The 13,994-nt window shown below is 35.0% G+C and overlaps 1 pseudogene; it reads right to left on the bottom strand.

Moving 5' to 3' along the window:
- Positions 1-2,706: 2,706 nt before the first annotated feature.
- LOC140920494 (uncharacterized) lies at positions 2,707-8,683 on the bottom strand (annotated as a pseudogene).
- Between the last annotated feature and the right edge of the window lie 5,311 nt (positions 8,684-13,994).

Genomic DNA, 13,994 nt, shown 5'->3' with positions numbered 1-13,994 from the left:
CTTTCTTTTTCCTACTTTCAATTTCTGATTCATCCAGTCGTTGTAATTCCATTTCATGTTCCCTCAATTTACCAAATAATGTTGCTGTCGTTATCTTTGCTAGATCCTTAGACTCAGCTATTGCGGTAATCTTGGGCTGCCATTCTCTGGTTAAACATCTCATGATCTTTCCAATCTGCTGTTCATTATCCACATCTTTTCCTAGTGCATGCAGGTTGTTGACTATGTGTGTGAATCTGGTTTGCAAATCGCTGATTGACTCTTCTTTCTTCATGCTAAATAATTCATATTCGTGCATGAGCGTATTCACACGAGCTCTCTTAACATCAGTAGTACCTTCGTGAGTTTCTTGGAGGATGTCCCACATCTCTTTTGCTGACTTGCAATTGGACACTCTAAAGAACTCTTCTGCACATAGGGCGGACGTGATGATGTTCTTAGCCTTCGCATTGAAACCAACCTTCTTCTTGTCATCATCTGACCAGTCGGCTCTAGGCTTGATAATCATTGAGTTGTCAGTTCCTGCAATCTTGGGAATGTACGGACCGTTTTCAACAGCATCAAGGATATCTATGCCACTTGCTTCCAGAAATATGAGCATTCTTTGCTTCCAGTACATGTAGGCTGTACCGTTGAAAGCTGGTGGTCGAGCTAACGAAGCGCCTTCTCCCAGAACGTCAGTTGAGGCCATCTTCTTATAAGTTTTACCTCTCAAGAAGTTGGCTCTGATACCAATTGTTGGTATCAGTGACCTCGCAATAAAGAAAATATATCAGTTTTCGTTACCAAATTAATCAGTATCAAGCGCACAGCGGAAATTAAATTTTGAGGCATGCAACGTTAGCAATATAGAAAATTAAAGAGAGAGAGTTAGAGAAGAAGACACAGAGATTTATCCTGGTTCGGTTGTTCCACAACAACCTACGTCCAGTCCTGAAAATCCAATCGGATTTCAGATTTTCTTCTCCTTCAATAGAAAGAATCAATTACAAAGATTTTCCAGTTTCCTCCCTGAAACCTATCAATCTCTAATTATATCTTTCCTATTGAATACCCTCTGATCCTTGAAGACACTCAGCAGCCTATCACAGAATCAAAGTGCGACTCTTTCTTGTTGAGTCCTCTCAACCAAGAAAGTAGCCACCAGTTTCGAGCTGGCTTTTCTTGCGTTCTATTTCGTTCAAAGTTTTATTACAGAAAGAATAAAGATTGTAAAACAAAAGGGTCTTCAATCTTTATGAATGTTGCTCTTCACAAATCTGGATATTCATGGATTGTTCTTGAGCACATTATCATTTCTCTTAGATTGTCAACAAACTGTATTGAGATCTGTAATCACAATTATGAAGTTGTTAGTTTGTTGCCATGAACCGTTTTTGAGAGCATAAGAGAAATTATGAAAGTTATGAAAAAGTTATGTAAAAGTTCTTATGAATAAAGATTGAAAGACATCTTATATAGTTTCTGAAAAACCACTTACGAAATCGATTTCCCAATCGATTTTGTAAAGTTATAAAAGGTGCTAAATCGATTTGCCAATCGATTATCGCGATCTTGGTTTTCTTTAATCTTGAAACTATACAAGCTAATCGATTTACCAATCGATTCTTTTAAAACCACTTTTCAGTAGAACATGTCCAGACCTGTATAAATCGATTGCCTAATCGATTTCTGGGAAACTGTTTTAATAAAACTATTTTCAATCGATTACTCAATCGATTTGCCAAACTTCAGAGTTCACTGTGTTTTCAACAAGTTTATTTCAATCGATTTGCCAATCGATTGTTTTCAAAACAGAGACTCAGCTATTTGACATCAATCGACTTGTCAATCGATTTGGTGGCATGTTCCTGAAAAGTTTTTACCTGGTGTTTAGTTCAATCGATTTCCCAATCGATTGCAACCAAACTTTATCAAAATTGAAAGTGTTAACAATTGATTGTCCAATCGATTGTATTTGTCACAGGTGAGGTCATTTTTTAAAGGATACTTCGTCAATCGATTTGCCAATCGATTTCCTCAGCACTGGAGTGCCACTGTGACTCATTCAATCGATTTACCAATCGATGTGTTACCATCAGGTTTGATTTGTGAAATGTTCAATCGATTTCCCAATCGATTACTCTCCAAATCAGAGGCTACTGACTTGTGCAGTTTTAATTTTTAATTAAGCTAATCGATTGCCTAATCGATTTCACATTTACAAACACTTAAGATTTCCTTACACCCTTGTTATGAAATCGATTTCCCAATCGATTTACATAGTCAGAATTCAACTTTTGTTGATTTCTTGTGTTCCAAGCAATTTGATCCAAGTGTGTAGGATTGGATTATGGTTCCTGAAATCTTGCTCAATTCAAATATTAGATTTATCATGTATTGTATGAACATTGTTGAATTATTAATTATGTCAAAATTAGGAATCAAAGGATCAAAATCCAACAGATGTCACATCTAATTAATCTTTAATATAACATTTATTTGTATTTTTTATGATGAAATTGGTATTTAGTTATGAAGGAAAATTAACCTTTTTTAAAAAATAAAATAAATAGTTTTAAATGGGCTGAGTTTGAACAAATTCTTGTTTTTTGTTTAAAACCCAAGCCCAAGCTAACTTAAAAAAAATGGTCCAAAACAAACAAACAGGAAACCCTAATTAGAGGAGGGGGCAGCCGCTTGGGTTTCAAACAAAACAAAGAAACCTTATCTCCTTCCTTGTTCATTCTCTGTTTTGAAAGTAGAAGGGGAAATGTAGATGGATGCATCAACCGAAAAAAAAATGAAGAGGAACAAGGAAACGGTGACGGCGGTCACAACGCCAGCGGTGGCCTTAGCGCCAACGCCGACGGCGGCCACAGCGCCAACGGCGATGGCGGCCACATCGACCACAACGTCGGCGGTTTTGACGACGGCATCATGTCGCAGGTTAGAATCTTTGATTTTATTTTTTCATGTTTATTCCATTATGCTTGATTTTGCAAATAAAAAAAAACTACACCTTTTTAAACAAAAAAATTATTTGTATAGTGAAGATAAATAAACGGATTTATTGTCTAAAAAATACCTTTGCGTTTGTTGTTTGTTGTTTGTTGTTTATCGTTTGTTACTGCACCCTCTAATTTCTTCCTTTTCTCCTTCCTTTTATGTGTTTTTTATCAGTGGTGTTAATCTTAGATCCCTCCTTTGAAATTTAAAAAGATGTATTTATAGAGTATTTAATGTGTTTAGTTGCTTTCTTATATGTGCCTCTGTTTCCAGTTCCTAGTTTGATGTTATGTTTCCTTTGTTCATCATCTGCGTTTTTCTGCACCTTTGATCCATTCACGATTTTGACTTTTATTTGTTTTATCTGATCTGTTGCTGGGCTTTAATTTGTCCTTTAGTTTCTTTTTTTAAAACTCAAAAATTTGTCTTTTTGTTCTGCATAATGTGTGCAATGGCTGATTTATAAAAGTTATCTTTTTTATTTCTCTAATTAGTTACAACAGGTACAAATGTATCAATGAGCATGGCTTGTGCATCAATGGCAGTAAGCATCAACATATCTGGGTTTGGCAGTGAACAAAGACAACAGTAGAGAACAAAACACAGGCAAAATTGGAAACAGCTGGCTTGATTTGAATTAGTTTGACCTAATTTTTTTTTTTTGTAATTTAATTTGGCTTCATTTTTAATTTTTAATTTGATTTGATTATAATTTGAATGTAATTGTAATCTGATTTGGCATGAGCCTATTTATTGTAATTATTTTATTTCCCTTTTTAATTTATTTTTAAATAAATTGGACAAAATTAGGGTACTACAGCTGCCCCTATTTAATTGTATTTTACTTGAAAAATATGAAAATATGAATAATAATGATATTCGTTTTCATGTTATCAGGTAAAAGATAAATAAATATAAGGACATAAATTTTGTCCAATAACAAACACATGTATTAAAGTGCCCTTGAGATGTTAAAGTGGGAATGATGCAAAAAAAAAAAAAAATTGAGATGCGTAGATCGACAGAAATGAGTGTCAACGCAGATGCATGAATCATGTGAGTAGATCAATTTTTGTTCATTTTTTTTATTCCCCGATCCTTATGCTCTTCTCCGTCCCAAGATTCAATGAATCAAGATAACAACCATTTTTTGCATGACGACTCCAGTATGTCTCGTGTGACCGCTTTTCGAGGCGAAGCAAAATCCATTGTTTAAAATGATTAACCTCCTTATTATTTTTCACACACTCATATATCTTGAGAATCAAACGAGTTCCCGTGTATATATTTTTCAAGTGTCAAAATATTTAAAATACTTTTATATTTTCACGTATTTCAAATTCCAACATTTATTATCATAAAACAAAATTTTGAAACAATAGAAATCAATAATGAAACTGGATTGGTATATAAACGTACAACATTGAATGACAATATTGGAAAATATACATTTGTTACATTGAAAGCAAAACAATTGAGGTAGAGGTTACAATGTGAGGATGAGTATGTTTGATTTTTAGGTGGAGACATAACAAACGCTAGTCATTCTCGTAACTTAAGAATCCTAATAATCAGCTTCCAAGAATAATAATTGCCCCAATCTGAAGCACTTATCCCTAACTTTTGCATGGACCACTCTTCCAAGTTTTCAATCCATCGGGATGCTCTAATTTTTGCCTAGGTCGCCTTTTCAGATTTTCAACCTAGCGAGCCCATTGTTTTTTTTTTAAGCATAAAATTTTTTGACTGCATCTGAATTTACTGGAAATGGAAGGTCATCTCCATCCATTTCTGCGAGTATTAAAGCTCCCCCAGAAAAAGATTTTTTCACAACATATGGTCCTTCATAATTCGGGGTCCATTTTCCACAAGCAACTTTTTTTATGGACAATATTTTCTTTAACACTAAGTCCCCTTCTTGAAACTCTCGAGGACAAACTTTCTAAGTCTTTTTTGATATAGTTGGTCGTGACATAGGGCTATCATTCTCTTTTCTTCTATGAGATTTAATTGGTAAAATCGTGATTGAACCCACTCAGCCTCTTCCAATTTTGTTTCCATCAAGACTCTGATCGAGAGAATTTCAACTTCAATGGGAAGTACCGCTTCCATTCCATACACCAATGAGAAAGGAGTTGCCCCTGTTGAGGCGCGAACAAATGTTCTATAACCATGTAATGCAAAGGGAATCATTTCATGTCAATCCTTATATGTCTCAACTTCTTGATATTCTTATTTGTTGCTTCTACAGCTCCATTCATTTACGGACGATATGGCGAAGAATTATGGTGCTGAATTTTGAAACTATCACACAACTCTTTCATCAATTTGTTATTCAAATTAGTCGTGTTATCAGTGATTATCATGTTTGGCAAGCCATATCAACAAATCAATTCTCTTTTGATGAATTTGGCAACCACACTTCTCGTCACATTGGCATAAGAAATGGCTTCAACCCATTTTGTGAAATAATCAATAGCTATCAGGATAAACCGGTGACCATTGGAAGCTTTAGGCTCGATGAGTCCAATAACATCCATCCCCCACATTGAAAACGGCCATGGTGATGTTAAAACATTCAAATAGGTGGGCGGTACATGTATTTTATCAGCATATATTTGACATTTATGACATTTCTTTACGTAACTAAAGCAATCAGATTCCATAGTCAACCAATAATAGCCAGCCCTCAAGATTTTTCTTGCCATTGCGTGTCCATTTGCATGAGTTCCAAAAGAACCTTCGTGAACCTCTTGAATAATTTTCTCTGCTTCTGCTTGATCCACACATCTGAGGAGAACCATATCATGATTTCTCTTGTAAAGCACATCAGCATTTAAGAAGAAGTTCATTGAGAGTTTCCTTAAAACCCTCTTGTTGTTTTCTGAAATACCTGATGCATATTCTCTATTCGTAACATAGGATTTGATATCATAAAACCATGGTTTGCTATCAAGCTCTTCTTCTATCGATAAGCAATATGCTGGCTTATGCTTTTGTTGAATTTTTATGACCGGCACATCCTGACTGATACTTATTTTGAACATTGATGACAATGTGGCCAAGGCATCAGCCAATTGGTTTTCTTCTCGAGGAATATGGTGAAAAGTGATATGCTCAAAGTATTCTACCAATTCTTTGATATATGTATGGTACAGAATCAATTTGGAGTCTCGAGTTTCCCACTCTCCTTTTGTTTGATGGATGACCAAAGACGAGTCTCCATATACCTCAAGAACTTTTACCTTTGATTCAATGGTTGCTTTAATGCCCATGACACATGCCTCATATTCTGCAATATTGTTTGTGCAATTAAAACACAATCTAGCCGTAAATGGAGTGAACTGGTTCTCTGGGGAAATCAAAATGGCTCCAATTCCATGCCCTAATGCATTAGAAGCACCATCAAACACCAAAGTCCATTTTTCTTTATCATATGATTCAGTCTCTTCAAATAAAGTCACGATACCTTCATCGGGGAATTCACAGTGCATTGATTGATAATCTTCTACAGGTTGTTGGGCCAAATACGCCGCTAGGGCGCTTCCTTTGATAGCTTTTTGTGTAACGTATACCAAATCGTATTCTGATAACAACATCTGCCAATGGGCAATCCTTCCAGTAAGAGCAGGTTTCTCCAAGATGTATTTAATTGGGTCCATTTTAGACACCAACCAAGTTGTATGACATAACATGTATTGCCTCAACCGACGAGCGGCCCATGCTAATGCGCAACATGTTCGTTCACGCAGTGAATATCTTGTTTCATAGTTGGTGAACTTTTTGCTCAAATAATAAATAGCATGTTCCTTCTTACCAGATTCATCATGTTGCCCTAGTACACAACCCATTGACTCGTCAAGTACTGTTAAGTACATAATAAGTGGTTTTTCCAGGAACTGGAGGCACTAATATTGGAGGTTTTGACAAGTATTGCTTAATCTTTTCGAAAGCTTTTTGACAATTATCATTCCATTCAACCTTTTGGTCTTTGCGCAACAACTTGAAAATTGGCTCGCATGTAGCGGTGAGATGCGATATGAACCTGGCAATGTAATTCAATCTGCCCAAAAAGCCACAAACTTCTTTTTCCGTGCGTGGAACGGGCATTTCTTGTATTGCTCTTACTTTATCTGGATCCACTTCTATCCCTTTTTGACTAACAATAAACCCAAGTAACTTGCCTGATCTTACACCAAAAGTGCATTTAGAATTGTTTAAACGGAGTTTGAACTTCCTTAGTCGCACAAACAACTTTTGAAGGTTAACAACATGGTCTTCTTCGGTCCGAGATTTTGCAATCATATCGTCCACATAAACCTCTATTTCTTTATGCATCATGTCATGAAACAAAGTTACCATTGCTCTTTGGTAGGTTTCCCCAGCATTCTTCAATCCAAATGGCATCACTTTGTAACAGAAAGTCCCCCATTGTGTAATGAATGTAGTTTTCTCCATATCTTCGGGAGCCATCTTGATTTGATTATATCCTGAGAAACCATCCATGAAGGAGAAAAGAGAATATTGAGCAGTGCTATCAACTAGGACATCAATGTGAGGCAAAGGAAAATCGTCTTTTGGACTAGCTTTATTTAAATCCCGATAATCAACACACGTTCGAACCTTTCCATCTTTTTTTAGAACTGGGACAATATTAGCCACCCATTGAGAGTATTTTGTCACTGCTAAGAAACCATCATCAAATTGCTTTTTGACCTCTTCTCTAATTTTAAGTGACATATCAGGCCTCATCCTCCTCAATTTTTGTTTAATTGGAGCACATTCAGGCTTGAGTGGTAGCTTGTGTTCAACTATGTTAGTATCTAGCCTAGGCATATCCTGATATAACCATGCAAAGAGATCCACATAATCAAATAAAAGTTTAACCAGCTTTTCTCGTTCACCTTCTTTCATAGACATACCAATTTTAATTTCTTTCTTATCATGTTCGGTCCCTAAATTGATCACCTCAACAGGTTCTTGATAGGGTTGGATTATCTTAGCTTTCTTTTCAATTAACCTTTCTAGTTCTGGGGGAGGCTCACAACCGTCTTCACAATCCTCATCAGCGTGATTAATTGGATGTTCAAAATTACAAGGGTTTCTAGCGCCGTTATTGTCATCATGTTCATTTTCATCTCGGCATTGTTTAAATTAAGAGGAAAGGAACAAAAAATGAATAAAGATTGCTAAAAAAAGAAAAAAAGGAAAACAAAAACAACTAAAGAATTCAAAAATGCATTTATTAATAATAAATACGGAATTGAAATACATGCACCCTATTAGTTATCCTTATAGCATTGGGCATAGCAAAAGGAGTTAAAATACATAATTACTTTGAACATGAATTAACTAACACTGGAAACTCGATGATCTTCCAATTATTGAGATTGGTGTTTGGCGGACAAGGGTACACCAATTCGAGAGTATCATCAACACGATCCTCTTTCACAACAGCCACTTGATCAACATATATTATTTTGGCGCTTTGAAAGGTTTGATGAATGTCACAAATAGGGATCTTTTGTGAATTTGGTACCCGATTTTTCCAACGAGCTATCTTGCTTTCTCGTTTTTCTTTTACAGCATTCTCTTGATCAGCTTTGGTAGGTAAATATCCCAACCCGTACTTATCCTTCTTTTCTGGTATTTCTATCAATTTCCCGAATTTAACAAAAGCTCCTCCTTCCAACATAGATTTTGTAAACTTCAATGATGTGGTAGATAGTTTTGGTTCTTTTAAACGAAATCCTTCACCCATGAAGACAACATTGGCGATTTCTAATGCTTGGAAGGAAGTCTCAATGGCTTCCTCTGCTTCTTCAATGTATCCCGTAGAAGATAGATGAATCACTATCATATCTTCTTCCCCAGATATTATCAACAGCTTATTGTTCACTATAAACTTTAGCTTTTGATGGAGAGTGGATGTTACTGCTCCAGTAGCGTGAATCCGCGGTCTTCCTAAAAGGCAACTATACGCCGACTTAATATCCATCACTTGGAAGGTTATTCCAAAGTTATGGGGTCCGATTTGAATCGGAAGGTCAATCTCTCCAACAACTTGTCTTCTGGATCCATCAAACGCTTTCACCACCATAGTACTTGGCTTCAAGCAAGCCCCGTCAACAAATAGTTTTGATAGTGTTGATTTTGGCATGACATTTAACGATGAACCGTTATCAACTAGCACTCATAGAGAGAAGGTAGAGAGAAAATTTAAAGAGAAAATTTAGAGAGAAAGTAGAAGTGAGAAATTAGAGAAAGAGTGATATATAGGGAGAAAATGAAGGCATTTGTGGCGGCCAAAGCGGCCACAAAATGTCAATGGTACTATTGCTTTTGTGATGGCTTAGGCAGTCAGAAAATGATGTGTGCCAATACCCTCACAATGCTCCAATGAGCTGCTTTTGTGGCGACCTAAGCCATCACAATGCTCCAACGTTCATATTTTGTGAGGCTATATGCCGCCACAAAATCCTGCTGATATTTTCAATCAATTAAGTCCATTGTGAGGGTATTGGGTGCCACAAATTCAAATAACTTCCAAAAAAATATTTTTTTAATTTGTAAGAGTTTTTTCAGCCACAAATAACAATCAAATTGAATTTTAGTATTTATGAGGGTTTTTTCGATCAGTAATTTGTGATGCCACAAAATCTTTTTTAAGATGGTCACAAGTTGAATATTTTCGTATAATGGGTGTTTACACATTGATTTCTTAATCTTGTAACCTTTTAGACCATTAAAATAGTTTCACACAATAATCAATTCACAAGCAATTCAAATACACTTGGTTAATATTCACATATAATAAAACAATAACAAAGGCAAAATGCGAAAGGGAAAACATGCACTCATAACTTAAAAGATAGTTGGTACAAACAAAATTGTCACGTATCATCTACTAAGATGAAAATACACAAGGTTCTAACATTCACAGCCATTATAAAGTAGTCAAACTCAATCTTTTACTTCTTACACTTTTCATACAAAATACAAACACATAATAATCACCAGCTAAATTTATTTGAAATAGTACAATATATCTTACTTAATTTCAAAACTCTATCGACCTCTTTCTCAAACATATTAAAAAAATTTGTTGGATAAAATCTACTATCAAAAGATTTATAATGCATGGAATTACTTAATCATTAGAAGCGTTAACAACCTAACACTCCCTTTGTAGGTAATTATTCCATTCAATTCTATATTATTAATTTTTAAGTGGAAATTTATTATGTGTTTATGTGTAAAATAGGTTGTTAAAAAAGAATCTAAATATTGTTTATATATGTCATATCGGACTAAGTGCATGTGCACACAATTATAATAAATTTTAAATTTTTCATATATTTTGTGTGTAGTGTGACATATAACATATACGGAACATTGGAAATTTTAAATCTCAAATCTATTATTTTGATATATATATATATATATCAATGCTAAATTACATGGTCAACATATATTGGGATGATCAATTCAAGATGAATTCCCAGTACTAAAATAAAGTTTTCAAGTTCAATATAAGCAGAAAATCAGTTATGACAGGTCAAACTAAATACTAAGTATAAAACACTAAGATCAAGTTAAATATAAGCAGAAAATAAAAATAAGCAGAAAATCAAATACAGTTCAAGCTAAATACTAAAATGCTCAATTCTGGTAGATCAAACAATTAAATTACATGAACTCAGTTCAGATTACATGGCTTATATAAAACAATTAAACATGTACATTAAGACGCCCTTCTTCTTTTCCTTGTGGGATTCACATTTGTTTGTCCATAAACGATACAAAACGATGGATTAATCTAAATTCCCTCATCATGATCATCTCTAAAATATAAACCATCATCAGTTGAATCAATTTCATGTGGTTGTGATGTTGCAAATAAAATATCATTACCAACATCTTCATCATTATTGTTATCATCACTTATTTTATTGGTTGATAGGACAACGGACCATTTATCATCAGCAGGATCAGTGACATAAAAAACTTGTTGAGCTTGCGACGCTAAAATAAAAGGCTCGTCTTTGTATCCCACCCTATTAAAATCGACAAGCAAGAACCATGACTCATCAATCTGAACACCATTATTATTATCGACCCACATGCAACCAAATATGGGAACACGAAATATTGTGTAGTCTAACTCCCATATGCGCTCGATAACCCCAAAATATGATAGATTTGCATATATTGGGTTTTTGTCTTTTGCACTTGAGACATGCATCGCTTTAGCTACGAGAGTGACTCCGCTATTTTGCATAATGGTCTGATCATCTTGTTCTTTGGTATAAAATGTGTAGTCGTTAATTACATAACTAGTGTAAGAAAAGACATGTAAACTCGGATCATTTGCTAGCCACCTCAATCTCTGTGAAATTGATTCGGGGTCTATATCGAACTTTGACTTTATGTGATTATTTAACCATGTTATAAAACTTTGATTGTGCTCTCGAGTTATCCAATTTTGATTCCTATTCATGTTTAAACTAGATAACTGATCCATGTGTTTTGTAACATACGGTTGAACCTCATCATCATTGTGCAGAACATACAATTGTGCCTGCTCCCATTCTGTCCTTGATATAGTCATTAGTCTCCTTCCAATTATCCCTTCTCCTGATATTCTTCCTGAATGACAAGACATGGGAAGCCATATGGATTCAACATTGGTCCGATATTCAGTACAAATTTCTGAGGATCGGCCACCTTACTACAAATTTCCCTGAAGAAGAAACATAATCTAGTTATGGCTCGTCGAACTTTTTCAGGTAAAATGGAACGTATACCTATTGGTAGCAAATGCTCCATTAGAATATGACAATCATGGGTCTTCAAACCTTTTAACTTGAGGTCTTTCATACAAACTAAATATTTAATGTTTGAAGAGTATCCCTCTGGAACTTTAACTTTGTGTAGAAATTTACATAAAACATTTTTTTCCTTTCTAGATAGAGTATGAGTTGCTGGAGGTAGATATGTGTGATTTCCTTTCATTACGAGACCCAATTCATTTTTTATTCCCATATCGACCAAGTCCAATCTTGCATTGATGTCATCTTTAGACTTTCCTGGAACATTGAGTAACGTACCAATAACACTATCAAATACATTTTTTTCAATATGCATCACATCAAGGAAATGTCTTATATACAATGACTTCCAATATGGCAATTCAAAGAAAATTGACTTTTTCTTCCATCCAGTTTTGACCAGCTCTCTCGCAAAAGGTTTGCCAAATTTATTGGTCAAACCTTGTACTTTTTCAAGTATTTGATATCCAGTTGGTGCTAAAGGAGCTTTACCTTCCTCTGATTTTCCATTGAATGCATTTCTCCACCCATGATACTGATGACTATAAGGTAAAAATCTACGATGTCCAAGAAATACATTCTTCTTACAATGTTTTAACCGCATCCAATTTGTACTATCTTCACATATAGGACATGCACCCTGACCTTTAATGCTATATCCTGATAAATTACCATATGCTGGAAAATCATTAATTGTGCCGAACAACATATGCCTCAAATTGAAACATTCTTTCTTATACCCATCATAAACTTCCACACATGTCTCCCACATAATTTTTAAATCATCAATTAAAGGAGTCAAGTATACGTCGATATCATTCCCCGGTTGTTTGTGTCCAGAAATTAACAGAGACAATATCATAAACTTACGCTTCATACATAACCATGGAGGTATGTTATAAATCAACAAAATCACAGGCCACGTGCTATGTGAGATGCTTTGAAGACCATGTGGATTCATTCCATCAGTAGAAAGTGCAAGTCGTAGATTTCTTGATCTATCCCGAATTTTGGATACTCATGATCAATTTTTGCCCATTGTGGAGAATCTGCAGAGTGTCGAAACTTTCCATCTCTAATTCTTTCATATGCATGCCATGTCAAGTGTTTTGAATCTTCTTCACTGCGATACATGCGCCCAAATCTTGATATTATAGGAAAATACCACACGACTTTTGCTGGAGTAGATTCTTTCTTCTTATATCGAGAGACATTGCATTTCGGACACGCCTTTAGTAATTCATATTCGTTTCGAAATAAAATGCAATCGTTAGGACACACATGAATCCTTTCGTAACTCATGCCAATAGAGCACAAAATCCGTTTAGCCTCGTAGGTTCGACTGAGAAGTTCATTATCATCTGGCAATATATCTTTTAAGAGTGTTAATAATTCTGTGAAGTTTTTATCAGACCATCCATCACTCGATTTTAAGTTGTACAACTTTAATATCGCCGACAGTCTTGTGAATTTAGTACAACTATTATATAATGGTTTCTCTGCATCACTCAACAAACTCTCAAACATTTTAGGACAATTCCAAAGATCTTCTTCAACGGCTTTTGCAATCTCCTCAACTCGGTCCGGCTTATATGTATTTGTGTCGAAATCAGTTGAAGCATATGTCGAACCATTCTCAAAATTAATGTTTCCTTTTTTTTCTCACCTTGTCTTATTCAACATGTATAGCTTTGATCAATTCCATTCCATACTAAATGTCCTTCCAATTCATCTTCTCTAATGCGTTTTCCAAAACAACATTTTAAGCAAGGACAAACGACTCTATTTGGATCTTTTGCATTCTTCACTGCAAACTCAACGAACTCCTTCACTCCATTTTCATACTCTTTTGACAATCGATTGGCAGACATCCATTTCCGGTCCATATTATATGACCTATATAAATGCAGTTACAAAAATAATAAGCTACTGATAACATTATACCAATATATAGTACACATATCTAATATTGGAAAATGGAAACCAAGGTCGATTATTAGTTTTCGTGACAACAACAAATTAATAAATATAGTACCTAAGACAATGTATCCAATTTGTTATAAAGAAGGAGCAGTAGATGGCCGCGCAGTACGTAGAGGAGATGAGGGTTCCCAAAGTAGAGGAGATGAAGGTTCGTAAATTTGTTTTAAATTTGATTTTATTTATTTAAAGTAA

Source organism: Cicer arietinum, chromosome 5 (assembly GCF_000331145.2).
Source record: "Cicer arietinum cultivar CDC Frontier isolate Library 1 chromosome 5, Cicar.CDCFrontier_v2.0, whole genome shotgun sequence".
Classification (NCBI taxonomy): domain Eukaryota; kingdom Viridiplantae; phylum Streptophyta; class Magnoliopsida; order Fabales; family Fabaceae; genus Cicer; species Cicer arietinum.
Note: the sequence above shows the minus strand (reverse complement) of the source record. Positions and strands in the feature narration are given on the sequence as shown.